The 22,021-nt window shown below is 32.1% G+C and overlaps 1 long non-coding RNA gene across 1 annotated transcript in view; it reads left to right on the top strand.

Moving 5' to 3' along the window:
• Positions 1-1,044: 1,044 nt before the first annotated feature.
• The window catches only part of LOC112658726 (uncharacterized), a 33,400-nt gene continuing 12,423 nt past the window's right edge, over positions 1,045-22,021 (top strand). The window contains exon 1 of the long non-coding RNA XR_003135920.3: positions 1,045-1,247. This is a non-coding gene — a long non-coding RNA (uncharacterized LOC112658726). The remainder of the gene's footprint in view (positions 1,248-22,021) is intronic.

Genomic DNA, 22,021 nt, shown 5'->3' with positions numbered 1-22,021 from the left:
CCATTTCTTGACTGGCTTTTTTGTTTGGGGGTATTGAGTGGAAGATTCATTTTAAAAATTGTACTAGAATTACCCTATATTCATAGTGTAAGCTATTCCTATTTTTAAAAAAGGAACAAAACTGATTTTCCCTAATCTGTGTTCTCCCTCCCTCCCTCCCTCCCTCCCTCCTTTCTTCTCTCTCTCTCTCTCTTTCTTTTTTTGTGATTTTTGCTTTTTCTAGCATAATAAAAAATAAATGTGGATTTATTAAATAAACAGAAAAGGGTACTGGTGTTCACTAACAGTAAAATTTTGAGAAGGAGACATCTTCTCAGAATCAGCTCTTCTAGGGCACCTCGGTGGTTCAGCTGGTTAAGTATCTGCCTTCAGTTCAGGTCATGATCCCAGGGGCCTGAGATCAAGTCCCACATCAGGCTCCTAGCTCAGCAGGGAGCCTGATTCCCTTTTCCCTGCTTGTGTGCTGTCAAATAAATAAATATATTTTTTAAATCAGCTATTCTCTATGTTTTAAATGAGGAAATAATATCTGTCCCTTTAATTATTGCAAAGATTGAGAAAATGCTCTATTTCTTTTGCCACAAAGAATCTTCGCAATAAGTTTAGTACTTATGAATAGCCTTTTCTTGTTTCTACTTCGGGAATAATCTTTGCTTTCTCCTTGTAGTATTTCTGCATGCCAAACTAAAATTAGCCACTTTTCACAAAGGTTCTTATGAATATTGAAATTTGGATACTGTGGAAAACCAGGAAATGCCCTAAGAATCTGATTTTATTGTAAGAAATTGATTTTCAAACACTGCTTCCCTAGAGGACTGTAGATTAAAAAAAAAAGAAAAGAAAGAAAGAAAGAAGGAGATTCTTGGAAAACCTCTATGCTTATTTGTAAATGCACACACTTCACAGTTTTTTTTAAATCACTGTGACATATAAGCATACTAACATATGAAATACTCCTTTTGGCTATCTTTCATTGGTGGACACTGTGTCCAGTGATGCAAGAATTGTCATTATTACTTCCTCCTATACACCCCTTCAGGGAAGGAGTGATGCCCACTCTGGGATTATAGAAATGGCCAGAAACATGATATCTGACATTGGATAGATAAGATACACAGAGGTTTATGAGTCACATACACTCACAGCTCAGGAAAGGAGGACACTGCACTCCAGGCAGGACCACACAAGTGTGGCAATCTGGAACATAATGAAGAACCAGGGGCTGTGGGAAGCAGACTCACAAGAGGGTAAGGTGTCTCCTGATTCCCAAAGGAGGATGTGTTGGACTTGTTTAAACTATTCTGTGGGTCGGCATGGAACTGAAGCTTGCTACTTAATTATAAGCAGAGATTTTAGCTGGTCTATTTGATGATGAAGTGGTTATTGTTGTTTGGTCTAGGGGATATTATACACAGGAGCAGAGAGAAGACATTAAGCTTTTGGTTAGGTCATTTGAGGAACAATTTCACCAGTCAAGACTGTACATAATATTGGACCTTAATTTCAGACATTACACCTAATCTGAGAGAAAGAAAGTCTAGGGATTAATATGGTAAATCTCCATTAAGCCAAAAGTCTAAAACAGAATTGTGTAATTCAAATAATCAGAACAGGCTCCTCTAATGCACATAAAAATGAAGGGGAGTTATTTCCTAAGATTTAAAACAGAAATCTATATTCCTGATGGTATTTGCTAGATTCAAGACACTTCAATTAATTTTGAGTGTTTTTTAATTTTTAAAATATTGGAAATTCATTATCCTTTTGTTAAAGGATTTTACACTCGACAAAGTTATACTTTTCTAAGTCATTCTCATATACCCTAAACAAGTAGTCTTTCTAGTTTAAAAAGAATATTGTAACAAATTTGTCATTTTGTCCACTTGTTCTTTCTATTGCCAGAAAATTAACGACTTTTAGTAAGTTTCTATCAATAAAATTAGCTTTTTTAAAATATTTTTTTAAACAAAAAGGTTCATTTTCTGTCGTCTCAAAAATAATTTAGATGTACTGTTAGTGATTTGGGGTTAGTTTCAACCTCTTTGTACTTTCTCTTTCCAAGCACATATGCTAATAAGTTCCTAGCAATATTGTAAAGATAAACTGAAAGCACTTTGCATAAATGAAATGGTATATAAATGCAAATTAATAGCACTAATGTATGTTATAATTATATATAGAATCTTCCAATATGAAGCACTGTCTTAGTTAGGATACATTCCCTGGGGTAAGATAAGGATGAAAGAGTTCACAAAAGGACACGTAAGATGATTAAAGTAGAATGAAACTTACACATATACAAAAGGAAAAGTGGGGAAGTTAAGATTATTTAGCCTGGAAATGTGAAGAGATAGAGTGAATATAATTGAGTTAAGATTTTGAAGTGTATAGCAAAATTGATAAGATCCTTTTTTATATTCTATTCCATAATATAAGAAGGAGAGATCATTCAAAAACTAATGGAAGGTTAATTTAAAAGGAAGTAAAGGAAATGCTTAATCTTCAAGTAGTGTAAAGCCAAACCACGTAATTCAATACTTTAGGAGATTATGGATTAAAACACAGAGGCTACACTTTAAAAATAGAAAAAAATGGACATATTTTAGCCAAAGCAATTTTCTATATTAAATGGAGAAAAATCAAAATGTATGTCCAATGTAATTAAATGATGACCATCATATTAGTAATATGGTTATTCCAACCCACAATTTAGGAATGAAATTAGCAATGGACAAAACAGAATGCTGAATTTTTATCACTCTTGAATCATTTGTAATTTTATTTTCAAGGAAGAAATCATTGAACTTGTCAATGTCTCTACACCTCATCATGGCCACACTTCATCTTCATTGCACCTTCTTTTTTTCCCCCTGGTAATGACCTAGATTCCTTTTATTAATTTACAGTATTATCAATGCACATGATATAAGTAACAGATAAATTATTGGAATCACTGCCACAGAATCAAATGTTATATATTAAAGTTTGCATTTTGTAAAGATTTTATATTATATTGAAAGTTATAGAAATGAATCCAGTAAGCAGATATACTGATTTTATCATTTTCAATATTTTATACTGTTTTAATTATACGCACCAATACTTTATATACATTTCAACATGGATATTTGGAAAAGGAGGAAATATTTTAAGCTTCCATGCACTTTTATGGAAGGCAAATTTGTAAGAAATTGTTTTTTTTTTAAATGTTAGAGCCTATTATTAAAAAATGAGGAAATCAAAGTAAATATATGAAGTTGAATGTAAAAAGATATTTTTAGGTACAAGTAAGGATATATATTTATTTTCTTCGATATAAGAAGTTTAAAATAGATAAACTTAACATACAAAATCTGATAAATGTGATATTAACAACTGTTTACTGTTAATGTCATTTTTATTACGAAATATAGCTTCTAAAATGTTTTGAATATAAAAGGCAGTTATATTTTTATGGGAAGAAAGACTATAATTTTACTAGAACAAACATTTGCTTTGGAAAAAAACCAATAAACAGTCACATTGACTCGTCTTTCCTACCGGAGACTGACAGCACAAGGATTTTTATTTGGTTTCCAGCTTCTTTTCTGGGAAGTCTCCTGATGTTGGAGAATTATAGGATCCAGGAACAATCCAATAGACCCTGCTTTAGTTGAAAGTTGATTTTATTTTAAAGGCTCAATATTTAGTGACTAAGGATTTTGCCTAAATGGGAATTTGAATAAATTTTCTATTGGGCAGATATTTTAGGATTTCCACACACAGTGTATGGTAGTATATGATAGCTGTGACTTATCATATATTCCAATAAGTAAAGCCAAAAGAATGAGAAACTTTGAGAATAAACTGGATGCGAATATTGAGCCCTACTTATGAAAAATGTGGGGGGAAGTTAGAAGATAAGTGAATTGGTATATATTAAGAAAGGAAGAGTATGGGCAGCCCTGATGGCCCAGCGGTTGGTGCCTGCCTTCAGCCCAGGGTATGATTCTGGAGACCTGTTATCGAGTCCCACAGTCAGGCTCCCTGCATGGAGCCTGCTTCTCCCTCTGCCTGTGTCTCTGCCTCTCTCTCTCTCTCTGTATGTGTCTGTCATGAATAAATAAATAAAATCTTTTAAAAAAAAGGAAGAGTAAAAGTTGTTTTGCTTTTTTTGTTAAGTTTTTGCATGCCTGTTAAGTGCATGTTTTAATTATTTTTACATACTGGAGGTATTTTTTTTTTCAAGTTAGGAAAAAGATCATTCTCATGAGGAAAATTTGTAAAAGTATGGCTATATAACCCATTTTCAAAGATTAAACCATTTTTATAGTAGATCAAGGAAGCCCTAAGCTGTGAATATGTGCTTCAACTATATTGCTAAATGTTAATATAATGAGGTTATAAAAGAAATTTAAATTTCCCAGAGCACTTCTTTACATACTGAAACTTAATTGCTCCCCCATAATATGATTAATGCCATCATATTATGATTTATATGCCAACTTATGGTTGCTTTTGTCTTATAATGATCTGAATGTTATTCAAATACATTGATGATACCCTTAGAATTTATACTAAGAAAGAAATTATATTAATTCAAGTAATTTTAATTCTAATTATTTCCTTTCTGTTAGGAATATTATGATCAGGTCTATAAAAAATGAAAATGATAAATGATTTAATTGATAATGCTTTAAAAGTAGGGCATGATGAATACATATCCCTTTGATACAATGAATCAACTTTATATATTTTTTGAATAGCCACGACTTTTTAATAAGATATTCTTATTATATTTTTAAAATAACATATAAAGTGTTTATGATATAAATCACCTCAATCTTCAACCTTTGAAAGAGCATTTACACAGTGGTTATACCAATTTACATCCCCAACAAGAGTGCATGAAGTTTCCTTTTTCTCTAGATCTTTGCCAACATTTGTTGTTCCTTCTTTTTGATTCTAGTCATTTTGACAAAGGTAAAATGATAACTCATTGTGGCTTTGATTTGCATTTCTCTGATTAGTGATGCTGAGCATCTTTTCATGTATCTGTTGGCCTTCTGTATGTCTTCTTTGGAAAAATGTCAATTCAGGTCTTCTGCCCATTTTTAATTAGATAATTTGCCTTTTGTTTTGTTGTGATTTGGTGTTGAGTTGAATAAGTTCTTTTATATTTTGGATATTAATGCTTTATTGGACACATCATTTGTAAATATCTTCTCTCATTTAATAGGTTGGCACTTTGTTTTGTTGATGGTTTCATTCATGGAAAACAGTATGGAGGTTCCTCAAAAATAAAAATAGAAATACTATAGGATTCAATAATTCTGATGCTCAGTATTTACCCAAAGAAAATAAAAACAAAAATTCAAAAGATATATGCACTCCTATGTTAATAGCAGCATTATATATATTAGCCAAGATATGGAAGCAACCTAAGTGTCCATTGATAGATGAATAGATAAGGAAGATGTGAGAAATATATATAGAATAATATAGTAATAATAATATGGAATATTACATACCCATAAAAACACAAAAGGATGCGATCATGCCACGTACAATAACATGGATGGACCTAGAGAGTATTATGCTAAGTGAAATAAGTCAGACAAGGAAAGACAAATAGCATATAATTTCATTTATATGTGGAATCTAACAACAAATGAATAAACTACAAAAAGCAGAATCAGACCTATAAATACAGAGAACAAACTGATGGTTGCCAGAGGGGAGGGTGATAGGGGGATGGGCAAAGGTGAGTGGGTGATACAGGTTTCCAGTTATGGAATGAATAAGTCATGGGAATAAAAGACACAAAATAGGGAATATAGCCAATGCTATTGTAATAGGGTTGCATGATGACAGATAATATATTTGTGGTGAGCATAGTATACTGTATAGAGTTATTGAATTACTTTTTTGTATACCTGAAACTAATGTAACATTGTGGATCAACTATTCTCTCTGTCTCTCTTTCTATATATGATTTTTTTTAAAAAGAGAACATTTGTAGATCAGAAAACTGAGGCTTAGAGAATAATAATAATTATACACTTTTCCAAAAAAGCACAAATTATCTCACCATTTTTATATCTTACATACCCGTTTGAAGTAGGAAGTAATGATAATATAAATGTCAAACATCGAAAGAGGCTATTGGTAGAGATTATTATGACACACGAAAACTACAGAGATAAGTTAAAATGATACATCAATACCAACTGTTATCTGTAATGAGAGATTCATTAGTGATTATAAGTCTAATTAGACAGCAACTGAGTAGCTAGATATCGTACAATACAACATATTGATTTATTTTTATTTTTTTATATTTTAAGGTTTTCTTGGTAATGTACATTTTCTTGTAACATAAAGAAGTAAATACTAATGTCAAAAAATTGCATTACACAGAATTAAAAAGGTAAGGGAGACTTTATTCAAGACTGTTGTAATAAGGGACAGGGTTTGAGCTCAATTCCCCAAAACAAGAAGCAGTAAGGATAAGCTAGTAGAAAAGTTCTAGAGGATATATTCAGGAGGAGATTTATAGGTATAAGATTAGGTAGGTTATCTATTTGCCAATCGATACTTGTCAAAGCAAGGTTCTATCTTCTCCCAGAGACTGGGAGGTAAAGAAGCTTTCTTCCTTTATGATTATATTTCAAATGGATGGCTCCCAGGTCCTTGAGAAAGACATGTGTGGACTGTAAAACTACAAAGAGGCTTAGAGAGAAATACATCTCAAAGGGGCAGAGAAAGAATTTACAATTGCAATTTTTCTAAAGTAAATGTTCTAGGAAAAGGGAAGTTGAAAATTATAGAAAGAAAAAAAACTCTCTAAAGATTACTCAAGCTGAGGAAAATGTAAAGGCCATCTTGGTCACTACTAAATCACTCTATTAGTTTTCCATATTTCACTAAATAAAGGAGAAGATTTGATATATATATATATATATTCTTAGATAGGATAACATATATGTTTATGTGTGTGTGGTGTGTGTGTGTGTGTATGATCTCCCAAATATAGGAGAATATATATAGGATTATAGAAAAATAGCTGTTGTAATTATAGTATCACAATGGCACATACAATAGTGGCAGGCTTGGAAAGTTTGAATCCACATTCCCTAGGTTCCCTGGGCCAGAAGTCATCTTGGAGAATCTTGGAGAATTAGCATATCCAATTCTCACATTTAAACAGAACTTAAGTTTATGCAGAGAAAAAAGACACATTCTCCTGCAGAATCAAAATTATGATATGAAGAATCCACTGTTATGCCTTTAACATATATAAAATATTATTGATATCATTTTGTATTTACTATCTTGCTATTTTTGGTAGTGATGTTGTTGCTCACATTAAAGGTTCACTCATGTTATTGGTCTTCTTAAATTAATTTTACTTCAGGCATTATATTTCTCAGCCAAGTTCTCTACCGATTGTATAAAACAAGCTAAACATCAAAGTTGTGAGAGACTAGTATATTTCTAATTTATGTTAATTTATCTATTTATTGATCTCTTATGTTAATGGTGTAATATTTTAAACTTATAATAAACTTTACCAAAATGATTCACTAGCATATTATTTAGTTTTCAAAAATTACTCATCTCCCTTTTAGAACTACAGTGTATCCCAAAGTTTTGTACAGTGACCATCTGCATTAGAATCACCGGAGATATTTGCAAAACTCCATTTCTTTTAGGATTTCTGCAGACCTACTATATCAGAATCTCTTAGATATACCTCAGGGATTTGTAGAACTCCCTGGACTGATATTTGAGGAATCATGAAAAGAAATGGAGAGAGGGAGATGAAAGAAAAAGAAAAAGGGAAAGAAAGGAAATACATAAAATATAGATATAAAGTAAAAAAGTGAACAAGAAAAAATATGTGGGATGGGAAATTTGCATTGTAATTAAAGTACTACAAGAGTACATGTACATAATGAAAATAGAGTGTGTTTATATGATTATATGTATATATACAAACTGGAGTGCCATATTATAGTATTAAAAATAGTTTTTATTTTTTATTTATTTTTTTTAGACAAATTATTATTTTTTTAATTTTTTAATGTATTTATTTATGATAGTCACAGAGAGAGAGAGAGAGAGAGGCAGAGACACAGGCCGAGGGAGAAGCAGGCTCCATGCACCGGGAGCCCGATGTGGGATTCGATCCCGGGTCTCCAGGATCGCGCCCTGGGCCAAAGGCAGGCGCTAAACCGCTGCGCCACCCAGGGATCCCTAAAAATAGTTTTTAAAGATATATAGATTGATTGGTTTTAAGAGAGAGAGAAAGCCTGTGTGAATGGAGGGAGAGGTAGAAGGAAAGGGAGAAAGGGCCTAAAGCAAACTCCCTGCTGAGTGTAGAGCCGGAATGCAGAGCTCAGTCTCACAACCCTGAAATCATAACCTCAACCAAAGTCAATAATTGGATGCTCAACTGATTGAGCCATTCAGGCACCCCAGCATTACAAATATTTTTATTATGTTTTTAAAATTTGAATTTATTTTAGAATTCAGTTCAGCAAATGTATCTTCCATGTCTATTACAACTTAGCAATATGCTATATCCCAATAATACAAAGAATAAGAGAAATAGTTATAATTCTTTTCATCAAAAGATAAATATGGTTCATAAAATATAAGGCTATGATATTTATATGCAAATATTACTGATAAAATAGTAAGGCTAGGATATGTATGTCCCCAGGGATCATTTTAACAAAATGTATAGACTTATACTCTATTTGGTACTGATGTAATACAATAAGATGAAAGTAATTAGAAGGTGGTGATAAAAATTCTATGAATTCTTTCCATTTACAATTGTTTTGGTTAGTATTCCTTACATTACGTGAGATACTTTTACATGAAAAATCATGAGCATTTTGATATACTTACTACTTACTTAGGTGTACTCATCAGAATATAAAAGTTATAATTTCATGGATATTTTTGCTTAGGAAGAGACTCCTGTAGGAATGTTTTAAAATTCCCACTTGTTCTTATGACCTGAATTATAGAACTGGTGGTTAGGTATGTCTATGAGAGCTTCAAAACTGTTTCAACTTAATCTTCCCACATAACTATTCAGATGCTGGGCTTACAGAAATGAGGGAAGCTCAATTACATTCTTGTCTCTGAATTTCTATGCATACAGTTGTAATCTTCTGGATCACATGTAGAAATAAGATATTAGTGATAAATAGATATGGCAAAAACCATGATGAGCAATAATTTGATAAACACTGCATTCAACATCTGGTAGAGTCCACCATAAGTAATGTGGTCAGAGTATTTTCAATAATAAAATCTAGGAAACACTGTAGTATTTTTAAGTCTTATATATTATTTAACTAATTTATTTAACAAGAGATTCAAATCATCAAGAATTAATATTATCCAATATCACTGAACGACAATTAAAAATGTAGACAAGTTCAAAAAATGGAAATATACAAAGTAATTGTTCTTCACATAGAATTTTCTAATTGAGAACAAATAGACTGAAGGTAGAGGTATTATTTAAAAGCAAATGGGATTTTAAAATATCAAAAATATTTTTATCACTAAAGCCCTGAAAGAGCAAAAGTAGAATTTTAAAAATAATGTCTTAAGCAATTAAAAATTATTAATGAATGGGGGATCCCTGGGTGGCCCAGTGGTTTGGTGCCTGCCTTCAGCCCAGGGCGTGGTCCTGGAGTCTCCGGATCGAGTTCCACATCTGGCTCCCTGCATGGAGCCTGCTTCTCTCTCTGCCTATGTCTCTGCCTCTCTCTCTCTCTCTCTCTCTCTCTCTCTCTCTCTCTGTGTCTCGTGAATAAATGAATAAAATCTTTAAAAAAATATTAATGAAATAATTTGCTAATCTTAGTGAAAACCAGGCACAGAAATTCTGACAAGTAAAAGCAACTCTGATAGAGGTGAATTGTCGATGAATGTGAAATGAGGAAGCAAAAACAAAACAAAACAAACTTTAAGAGTTTTTATACAGTATTTTGCTGTGTATTTTAGGATCTTACACAGGAATTTGGGATGAAATGCAGGAAAACTAAGCCTCTTCGAAAGGTTAGAGACAGACATTCCATGCTCAGGGGTTGGAAGAATAAATATTGTTAAATGTCTATCTACAGATTTAATGCAATCCCTATCAAAATACCAACAGCATTTTTCACAGAACAAACAATCTTAAAATGTGTCTGGAACCAAAAAACAGATGCTGAATAGCCAAAAACAGTCTAGAAACAAACAAACAAACAAACAACAATAACTGGAGGAATCATAATCCCAGGCTTCAAGTTCTATTACAAAGCTGTAGTAATCAAAACAGTATGGCACTGACGCTGCTATCAAAATAGACACATAGATCAAGAGAACACCCAAAAATAAATGCACAATTATATGGTCAATTAATCTTCCACAAAGGAGGAAAGAAGACAATCTCTTCAACACATGGTGCTGGGAAAACGGGCCCACTACATGAAAAAGAATGAAACTGGATTAAAAACATAAATGTGAGACCTGGAACCATGAAAGTCTTAGGAAAGAGCACAGGCAGTAATGTCTCTGACCTCAACGATAGCAGCATTTTTCTAGATGTGTTTCCTCCAGCAAGGGAAATAAAAGCAAAAAATAAAGTATTGGGATGACATAAAAATAAAAAGCTTCTGCCAGCAAAGAAAGCAGTCAACAAAACTAAAAGGCAACCTGAATGGGAGAAATTATTTGCAAATGGCATATCTGATAAAAGGTTAGTGTACAAAATATATAAATAATTTATACAACTCAACACCAAAAAACCTCACAAATAACCCAATTAAAAGATAAACAAAAGACATGAACAGACATTTCTCCAAATAAGACATATACAGCCAACAGACACATGAAAAGATGTAGGCAAATGTATATCAAAACCACAATGAGATATTAACTTATGCCTGTCAGAATGGCTAAAATCAAAAGAACAAGAACAAACAAGTGTTGGTGAGGATGTAGAGAAAAAGGAACCCTTGTACACTGTTGGTGGGAATGAAAACTGGTGCAGTCACTGTAGAAAACAGCATAGAGGTCCTCAAAAAGTTGTAAGTAGAACTACCCAACTCCAGTAATTGCACTACTAGGTATTTATCAAAAAATACCAGAACACTAATTCAAAGGGGTACCTGCAGCCATATGTTTATTGCAGGATTATTTATAATAGTCAAATTATGGAAGCAGCTCAAGTGTCCATTAGTAGATGAATAGATAATGAGGTGGCATAAATAGAGGAATATCTTTCAGTCATAAAATAGAATGAAATCTACATTTGCAATGACACGGATGGAGCTAGAAAGCATAATGCTGAGCAAAATAAGTCAGTCAGAGAAAGACCAAATACCATATGATTTCACTCATATGTGGAATTTAAGAAACAAAACAAAGAAGGAAAAGAAAAGAAAAGAAGAAAAGGAGAAAAAAGAAAAGAAAGAAAAGAAAAGAAAAGAAAAAGAAAAAAAGAAGAAAAAAGAAAAGAGACAAAATAAGAAACAGATTCAACTATAGAGAACAAACTGATAATAGAGGGGGGGTGGGTGAAATAGGTGATGGGGATTAAGGAGTACACTTATCATGATGAATACTGAGTAATGTACAGGACTGCTGAATCACTATATTGTACACCTGAAACTAAAATAACACTGTATGCTAACTATACTGAAATTAAAACTTAAAAATGTAAAAAAAATCCCTCACCTAAAAAAGGTTTATGGACAGGCTTAAATAATTAGTGGACTAAATTAAATTAAGTTAAATCAATATAAAAAAGTATTATAGTATTAATGCCATGGAACTTATTTATAAGAAACCTACAAAGAAAAAGTATTGCAACATGTAATTTTTCCTTGCTTATAAATATTTTACTTTTGTGAAAGAGGGTCTTAAAAACAAATATTTTAAAGTAATTTTGCAAAACTGAACAAGTAATCATTTTACTTGTACCAGTAATTAAAACTTAATTGTGCTGTTTATGTCTATAAAAGTAATTCTGTGAATGCAATATAAAAATTGTAAGTAATTATTTTATTTTACACCAATAATTCTTCAAGTGCTGAAGCATGAGATATGAATGCTTTTCTATTAGTTTGCATAACTATAAAATGATAGTGGGTTATAAAACTTACCAGCAAATTTAAGTGTACCTTTTTAAAAATACACTATTGCATTTAGCTGTGTGCTCACTTATAGCTGTTTACTTTCACATTATAGCTGTATATGCAATTTAACAGCTCTAAAATTATTGATAATTTTTAAAATTAGGAGTAAAGAAACTTACATTTTATTACATTTAATTATTGATTGAATTCATGTGGACAATAGCAATTAGCTTTTGAAATATAGTCTTCCAACCCATAGTCTCCTATTTGTAGAATATGATCCAATTACAAGCAACTAGGACATTTTCTATATATAGATTATGCTTTGAGATGCATATACACATATAGTTCTTAAGTACAACACATAGTTTGTAATATTTTTTTATTTCACAACCAGTATATTTTCAATATTATTAGCTAGAAGTCAATGAATGATGCATTTAAGTGCAAAAAGCCTAAAGAAAAACTCTTTATCATTGTCATTATTAAAAGAGAAATAAAAAGTTTAAATGTGTATATAAGTATTATATTTATATTTGCATACAAACTCAAATCCAGTACTTGTATGCATATTTGGATTATCAGGATTAATCTAGTAATGTCTTCATTTTTTATTTTTATTTTTATTTTTTTTTCTAGTAATGTTTTTAATAACATGTTTTAAATCAATGCACTTGGGATGCCTGGGTGGCTCAGTGGTTGAGGGTCTGCCTTCGGCTCAGGGCATGATCTTGGGGTCCTGGGGTCAAGTCCCATATCAGGCTTCCTGCGAGATCCTGTTTCTCCTTCTGCCTATATCTCTGCCTTCTCTCTCTCTCATGAATAAATAAATAAAATCTTAAAAAAGTAATAAATAAATAAATATATGCTGTTTATGCTTGCCTTCCAATCACTGTATGTGAAGACCAAATGCAAGTTTTCCTGAACAAGTTTCCCTTGCATTTCTTAAGAGATCATATAACAATTAAAAGAAAAAAAACCTCAAAACCTCAAAAGTAAAATAGATATATAACTTCTATATTTTAGAAAATAAGTGTGCACTGTTCAAAGATATTATCATCTATGCTATAAGACAATCATTATATTATAATTAAATATATTTATTATTAATAGTAAGATAAATATTATTTTTTTAAGAAAAGAGAGATCATGTACCTTATTACATAGTTTGTGGCAAAGATATGCTTTGAAAGAAGAAACCAAATCCACAAGTTAGGCCGCATTATTTTCACTAGACAGTGTTTTATAAAGGAAAGCCAGAGTTAAAATAAAATTTTAAAAATAAAATACCAAACATTGACATAGAAGCTCACCTACTTGAACTTTCATTCATTAACAGTAGGAATGCAAAATGGTATGGTCTCTCTAGAAAAAAGCTTGGCAATTTCCTATAAAGTTAAACTGATGTCGACTGTATTATTAAAAATAAAATTTTGTTCATATAAAACCCTGTATGAAAATGTTTATCGTAGCTTTATTTATAATTGCTGAAAATTAAAAAAAAAATTGTCTAACTGGTGATTGGGTAACAAACTGTGATACATCCAGATAGTGGACTACACAAGCATAAGTCACAATTAAATTTCCTTTTCTTTTTTACAAGGAATGAGAAGTTATCCCAAATAAAAACATGTAGTTATTAGTACTTCAAAGAGCAAGCTCTAATAATCTTCTCAATATGGATAAAAAATAACCTATTAAAATTTTATTGATATAATACACATGTGATATCTACTACATGTGATATTTAAATACCCATATAGACTCACATGGATTGTTATCTTGGTGCAACAATCTGTCAACTAACCTGAAATCTTAATTTTTATAGCAAAATAACTGCTTATTGAGCCTTTTGATTGTATTTTGTATCTACTATAATTTTATCATTTTTAATTTCTTTTGCCAAAAATGTTTTATATCAAAAGAACAGGAAAAATTACTTTTGTTAAAGTCACTGAAGTGATAGAAAATGTATATCTACCAATTACTTATCATTTGTCTGTAAAAGTAACTCTCCAAATGGCATTTATATCATTGTAAGCTGATACAAAACCTTCCCTTCTTTAAAAATTTATTCCTTTTACTTTGAAAATATTAGCACAAACTTTTTTTTTTTTTAAGGATTTGATTTATATATTTTGACAGCGTGAGAAAGGGCAAGAAGAGGGCAGGGAGAGGGCCAGGTAGAGGGAGAGGGAGAAGCAGGCTCCCTGTGGAGTCAGATGCCAGGCTCAATCCCAGGACCCTGGGATCATAATCTAAGCCGAAGGCAGATGTTTAAAATATAAAATATAACACATTAATTACGCTAAAATCAATGTTTCATTAGTCACAATCATCCCTTCTAAAGGACAACCACAAGCAATGTCCAGTTATTCTGTGACATTCAGTCTTTTATTTATTTATTTATTTAAATATTTTATGTATTTATTCATGAGAGACACACACACAGAGAGGCAGGCAGAGGGAAAAGCAGGCTCTCTGCAGGGAGTCTGATGTGTGACTTAATCCCAGATCTCTGGGATCATGACTTGAGCCAAAGGCAGATGCTCAACCACTGAGCCACCCAGGTGCCCCAAGTCCAGTCTTTTATATCTGGTGTTTGGTAATCCTTGATATCAGATACAATTGTGGGTCTTCATATTTGTAACACAGAAACTAAAATTCCATTTTCCTGCCCATAAGATACTAGTTACATAATGGGAAATGAGAATAACTTAAAAAACTCTGAGTTAGTAAATTGGAAAATGAAGATTGCACAGCATTCACTACTTCAGACAAGTAATAAATTTTGCTTTTACAGAAATAGAGAGAACTGATGCCCACTTGGTGGTTTTCGTTTAGTAAGTATGAATGGCACATAATTCACACTTAAAGATAAGTGGATTTGTCATAAAACTCATGTCCAATCAATACATATTTGAAGAATGAATAAGTGAATGAGTAAGTAGGAAGGCATTTTTGGTTGGCTTGTTTTTGGTTGGACAGGAGAAGAAAAGTTTAGATTTCAATTGTATACTGCATAAAATTGGGTTTTAAAATAAAAAGCAGGCTTGTGGCAATTTAATATTTACTATTAAGTGACAATTTATAGCACATTTAGCAATTGGTAAATTAGTTTTAGACTTTTCATCTGAGATGATTTCTCTGATAATGTAAATGAAATCTTTTATGAAATAGTTTGGGACACAAAAAGCTGAAATCAAATACATTGAACAATCATTTGTGTTATATTTAAAAAGCATACATATATTCTTCATAACTGTTAGTACTATGACTCCTTTGATTCAAATAGTTACAAACTATTGTAAATATTTTTACACTCAGAGCAATAAACGTTTTTTTCTTTGGTGGAGAAAGTCAATAATCCACTAGTCATAAGTATGAATTCCACCTACCATATTTCTCTCATATAATTGCTGTGTAGTATGAACTCTAGCTTACTGTATACACTCTTAATATATATCTTTTGATAGTCTCCCCATAATGTTCTTAATATCTTTGAACATCCTTATATATTTTCATCTTTGGGTCTCTCACTCCACTCTCCCAAACTTATCAAGTAGAAAAGGAAATGAAGATATACAGACATTGTTTGCACTTTCACAAGTTGACGAATATTGCCTATTAAATAATCTATGGTTTCTTAACAGTGGAAAATTAAGTGATACATTAGATATGAAGAGCAAAGTTTCTAATTTGGTTAATTTTCTGGATAGCATTCATATCCCTAATCTTCTTTGCTGGTCATTACAGGTAGGTATTGTTTTTATTTTACTCAGCTACTTTTCTCTCCCCTTTCTATAGTTGATATCAGGAAAAATACCCATATTTCACATATATGTTGTGGTTATAGATATGTTTGTATATTAATGTGTGTCTATGTGTGTGTGTGTATTCACAAGAAAGGGAGAGACAGAGAGACCTTCCAATTTCAGCATAATTTTATATTCCTTTAGTGTGTGTTTTCTAAAACTTCACCTTTGCAAATATTTGCTAAAATTGCTTAACATTTCACCATAAGCAAATAATAAACAAAAATGCCAAATGATCATTGAAATATTATTTATTCTAGAGTAAACAACTAATATTTATCAATTATATTGGCTTTTTTTTTTTGCTGTGGGTAATCTGATTCCACAGCTTCTCTAAATGCAGTTAAAGTATGATGGATTATATATTGTTTTAAAGAAAAACGTATTTGTAAGTTCTTGAGTGCTTTAAATATAATCAGCAGACAGTCTTGTCATGTGTTATTTATAATGAATAAATCCCATAGCAGTCAGGATGAACATATCTTGTAAATATAATTTCTCAAAGCAAGAATCACTCTAATGGCATTCTTTTAAAAAATTTCAAGTTATAAAAGTGGCTCAAATTTAAGCAGGAGAACTGACAACAAAAATGAAATATTCTTCTTTAATCCACAAATTCAACCTCCAAAATGTTGATAAATATAAAAATAAGAAATGGGTTTAAAGTTCCCTTATTTAGAATTACTAGAAAACATGTTAATCTGTTATTATTTAGAATTTAATATCTTCGGAATTATTCAGGTTTTAAAAATAGCTTGGAAGATGAACAATTTGCACAAATGGCCAGAACGCAGACTGATATGATCAGCAGTATCTCTCACAAATATGGAAAATAAGATAAAATAAAATAAATGTGATATGAAATAGCTTACATGCAAATATTTACTCCACACATATTTCCTTCAATGCTTTGTAGGATAATATTATGAATCAACCAATTTACAGAACCACCATGTTTATATTTTAAACACCAGACCCTGAGGATATTGAGGATTGATATTCCAACTCCAGAGAATAGTCAAGTGCTTGGAGTTTTGTAAGCATTTGCTGAGGGTTAGAGTTCTTTATTGATGAATGTTCAGTGACAGAATGTCATTTTTAAACAAAAATTTCTCATTCCTTGTGTATAGTTGTGTTTCTCATTTTAAGGTTAAGACACCACTAGCATGTTATTAATATTTTGTTTTCCAGGACACACTTGTTGGTTTCTTTAGACAATGCTTCTCAAATATAGTTACAAGAACTATCATTATGTTGGTCCACTCTCTATATGGTTGTTTGTCAATATTTATTGCCAATATTGTCACCTAAAACAAAGTATCATATTTTAGATGTTGGGGATTTTCATAGAGGAAATCACCTCGAGTATCAATGGGATAGAAATAATAATGTTTATGATTGAGACACTCTACTATTTCACTTATCTGAGAGTCACTTATTTGGAAACCTCAAATATTCACAGGAGAGACAAAAAACAGGGTGTCTCTCCAGGCTTGTCAGGGCAGCCGGGAATCCTGGCAGTCAGTTAGAGCACATGGTGTAGGCCAGGCCTTGGCAGAGTCTTATCCCAAGACATTTGGATTTAAGAATGTAGGGATGGACCAAACACAAGTCAAGTACAGGTTGGCCAGCTGAATGTATTAGAATGAACACAGAGAAGGAGGAGCATTAAGGGTGATTCTTTATGAGCTGCTATTGCTGCTTTGTTCAATCTTAAAATAATTCTCTGAATTTAAGGAAAGACAAACAGTGTTTCTAATCCTTGAAAAGAGCAGACTTAAAGGGATCTTGTTGTATTAAAGTGGAGTTGAATTCTATTCCTGAAAGACAGTATGTTTAGTTGTGTAGGCATCCATTCCTATATTTTTATGCTATTAGCTTATGCCCAGAAATCAGCATAGATTTCAAAATGTAACATGTATCTTTATGTTCTTTGATAGTGTAAATATGAGAAAATGTTAAATCATCTAATACTTCACTGAAGAGACAATAATCTGTTTCAAACTAGAAGAAAAATTTAGGTGGGATGGATTTTTTTGTGGGATGGTATATAAAAATGCAATACATGAATTCATAAAGTATTTTTTAAGATTTTGTTTATTAATCAGAAAGAGAGAGAGAGAGAGAGAGAGAGGGAGCACAAGCAGGGGGAGTAACAAGCAGAGAGAGAAATGGGCTCCTCGCTAAGCTAGGAGCCTAATGTGGGATTCAATCCCAGGACCCTTGGATCATGACCTGAGCCAAAGTCAGATGCCTAACCAACTGAGCCACCCAGTCACCCTGATAAAGTATTTTCAAGAATAATTTTTTTATATGAGATTTTCTTTAACACTGAATTAAGAATAGAACTCCCATCTTTAATTCTACTACTATAGAATATTCAAGGAGCATAAACACACATCTAAATTGATGAATATTCAAGTTTGAAATTATGGCTTTTTTCTGTGTCTCTGAATGAAACTCAGGAGGAAAAAAGTACAGAAGATAAATATCTTTCTTATCAAAAAGACTGACTAGAACTTCTTAGTGGCCTTAGAGATTTAGCCTAGATTTTGACAGTATCCTCATCATTGATAGAGGATTATATAAACAACCACAGATTAGTCAAAATAAAAGTTACATAGTTTTGATAATATGTGTTGAATTCTTAAATAATCTATAATTAATTTAATTAGATAATTTGTTTACTTATTTATTTCTTCATTCCAATAACTTCCAGTGTTGATGAATATGTAATATGTATCATGCACAGTTCTTGACATTTTGAGAACTACAAGGAATCAGATAGCTAAATCACTTCCTTTAAGGATTCTTAACATTTTATTTTAGGAAGTAAGACAACAAACTCAACATAACCAAAGACAAATAAATAAAAAACAGTTTCAGATAAGAGTAAAATACTTGAACAAAATAAGGAGTTAGAATCTACGATCCAAGGAGGTAAATCTGGAATTTACACGAGACATGAGTGGTAACTCAACATCATGATTATTTGACCCATTAAGATAGCAAATTATAAAGTGAAATGATGGAGGGGCCTATTGTCTAACAGGGATAAGAGAAATATTCAGAGCCATATTTCCTCTAATTTCCACTGGGTGATTTATTGCTTTTACTACATACAAAGTAAAAGGGAAAAGGAAAGCTAATACATTTGGTTATCTCAGGTTTCCCCGCCCCCTTTCTTTTCTTCTAGTACCGCTGACAATTTCCCACTATAAACAGACCCATATTAGAATCATTAGCATCCTATGCTAAAAAAACACATTATATTATCTAATATTGGAGAAAGCCACATTATATAAATAATACAAATAACCAAATAAAATAAAATAATAAAATATAATCTACAAAATAAACAAGATAAAAAAAGAGTAACTAGAAAATCTGTGCTCTTTTTCCAGAAAAAAAGTATGGTGAAAAATCATAACTTTAAATGATTCCAAGTTAATTCTTTCAAAATGCAATGTTTTGGTTGGAGACTGTCTTCAGATTACCTTTTCTTAATTCGAGCTCAAAGATAAGTAGCCTTTATATTTTTGGTGACCACATATGAAGAAAAATAACTAACAAATCATCAATGTATTGATAAATATACAAAAACTTGAAATTTATTTGTCATTAATGAAGAGAAATACAAAAATTTCTAAAACCAATAATTTTTGGACAGTTTCTAAAATGCTATTGGATTTGGAGAGAGAGAGAGAGAGAGAGAGGTAAGAGAGTGCAGTAGGGGGAGTGGCAAAGGGATAGGGTGATACATTCTCAAGCTGACTTCCTGCTGAATTCAGAGCCTATCCTGGGGCTTGATCTCAGAACACTGAGATTGTGACCTGAGCAGAAATCAAGAGTCTGATGCTTAACTGATTGAGCCACCCAGGTGCTCCAATTCAGTTTCTTTTAAAAGAAACTTGATATTACAATGAGATATATTTGGAATATATTAAGAAAACACGAAGTTTGTACCCCTATAGCTTTGTTTCATGACTGGGTTTCTTCCACTTTTCTATGAATGTTTCTAACTTTTACCTGAAGCATCATAATCTGTCATCATGGAAATAGTAACATATGCCAGCATCCCACTGCTTGTGTTCAATTTGCAAACAGTATGTGAAAGTTTGTCAAATTCATGTGTTTCCAGCATGCTACTTTGTCACCGTCTAACAGGTTAAAATGCTACCACATCTACTGCTGCAGTTTTCCCAGCAGAAAACAGGTGTGTATTGATTACATCGTCAGCAGGGAAACAACAGTTTTGTCTCTCCTGTACCATGTCATTATAATGTAAAGTAGCAGGTAAATTATGGCAACAAGCTGATATGTAGTGAACTGTAGGTAAAGTTTCCAGGTGTTTGAGAAGTTCTCAATGTGAATGGGCATAGAGGCTTGATTTTCCTCATTTAATGATAGCATTTTGGTTATTGCCTCTTTTAGGAGTGTCTACATTTTTAAAAAATATATATATTATACAGAAAAGCAGTAAAATATATTAGCAGTGGTTGGGACATGGGAATGGGATTACAGCTAATCGTTTCCCCTTTATTCATTTTTATAATACTATTTCTTCACTAAACGTATTTGAGTTGTAATTATGAGAAGGATATTAACAGCAACATAGGCTTTTTAAACATGGACACTTAGGATGCATGCTAAAGCTAACAGGAATATGTCTGTAGAATAACATACTATTTCAAAATAATTTTCTATTATTTCCTTTCCTTATGATGTGTGATGGACTTTAAGTGTATTACATATCTTACCAATTGAAAATATTATTGTACTGTGTGGTTTATTATACATAAAATGATTCCCTATTATCAGTTGTCAAGAAAATGATTTTCTGACGAAAGATTAATTTGTAAAAAAATAAATTAGAAATCTACTACATTGAGAAACATTAGATATTGGAACAATTTAAATATTTTGTATAAAACAAAATAAATTAAAACACTTATTAACCTCCATATATCAAAATTGGGAGGAATAATTAAAAGTATAAGGTGCATTAAAATTGGACAGCAACAAGCAAAAGTATGAAACTGGACCACTTTCTTATACCGTGCACAAAAAAAATTCCAAAATGGATTCAAGACCTAAATGTGAGACATGAAATCATCAAAATCCTAGAGATCACAGGCAGGAACTTCTTTGACATTGGCCATAGCAACTTCTTTCTATATATGTCTCTGGAGGCAAGGGAAACAAAAGCAAAAATAAACTACTGGGACCTCACCAAAATAAAACAATTCTGTACTGTCAAGCAAACAATCAACAAAACTGAAAGGCAACCAATGGAATGGGAGAAGATATCTACAAATGACATATCTGATAAAGGGTTAGTATCCAAAATATATAAGTAACTTATAAAACTTGACACCCCTCGGGATCCCTGGGTGGCGCAGCGGTTTGGCGCCTGCCTTTGGCCCAGGGCGCGATCCTGGAGACCCGGGATCGAATCCCACATCGGGCTCCCGGTGCATGGAGCCTGCTTCTCCCTCTGCCTGTGTCTCTGCCTCTCTCTCTCTCTCTCTGTGACTATCATAAATAAAAAAAAAAAAAAACTTGACACCCCTCAAAATGAATAATCCAATAAAAAATAAGCAGAAGACATAAATAGATATTTTTTCTTAAGAAGACATACAGATGACTAGCAGAGACACATGAAAAGATCCTCAACATCACTGATCATTAGGGAAATACAAATCAGAAATACAATGAAATATCACCTCACACCTCTCAGAATGGCTAAAATCAACAACATGGAAATAACAGATGTTGTAAGGATGTGGAAAAATGGGAACCCTCTTGCACTGTTGGTGGGAATGGAAACTGGTACAGTCACTCTGGAAAACAGTATGGAGGTTCCAAAATTTAAAGGTAGAACTATCCTATGATCCAGCAATTGCAAGACTAGGGTATTTAACTAAAGGATGCAAAAATACTAGTTCAAAGGGACACAAGCATCTGGATATTTACAGCAACATTATCTACAATAGCCAAATTATGGAAACAGCCCAGGATCCATCACCTGATGAATGGATGAAGAAAAAGGGGTATGTTTATGTGTATGCGTTATGC

This window comes from Canis lupus, chromosome 12 (genome assembly GCF_003254725.2).
Source record: "Canis lupus dingo isolate Sandy chromosome 12, ASM325472v2, whole genome shotgun sequence".
Taxonomy (NCBI): Eukaryota; Metazoa; Chordata; class Mammalia; order Carnivora; family Canidae; genus Canis; species Canis lupus.
Note: the sequence above shows the minus strand (reverse complement) of the source record. Positions and strands in the feature narration are given on the sequence as shown.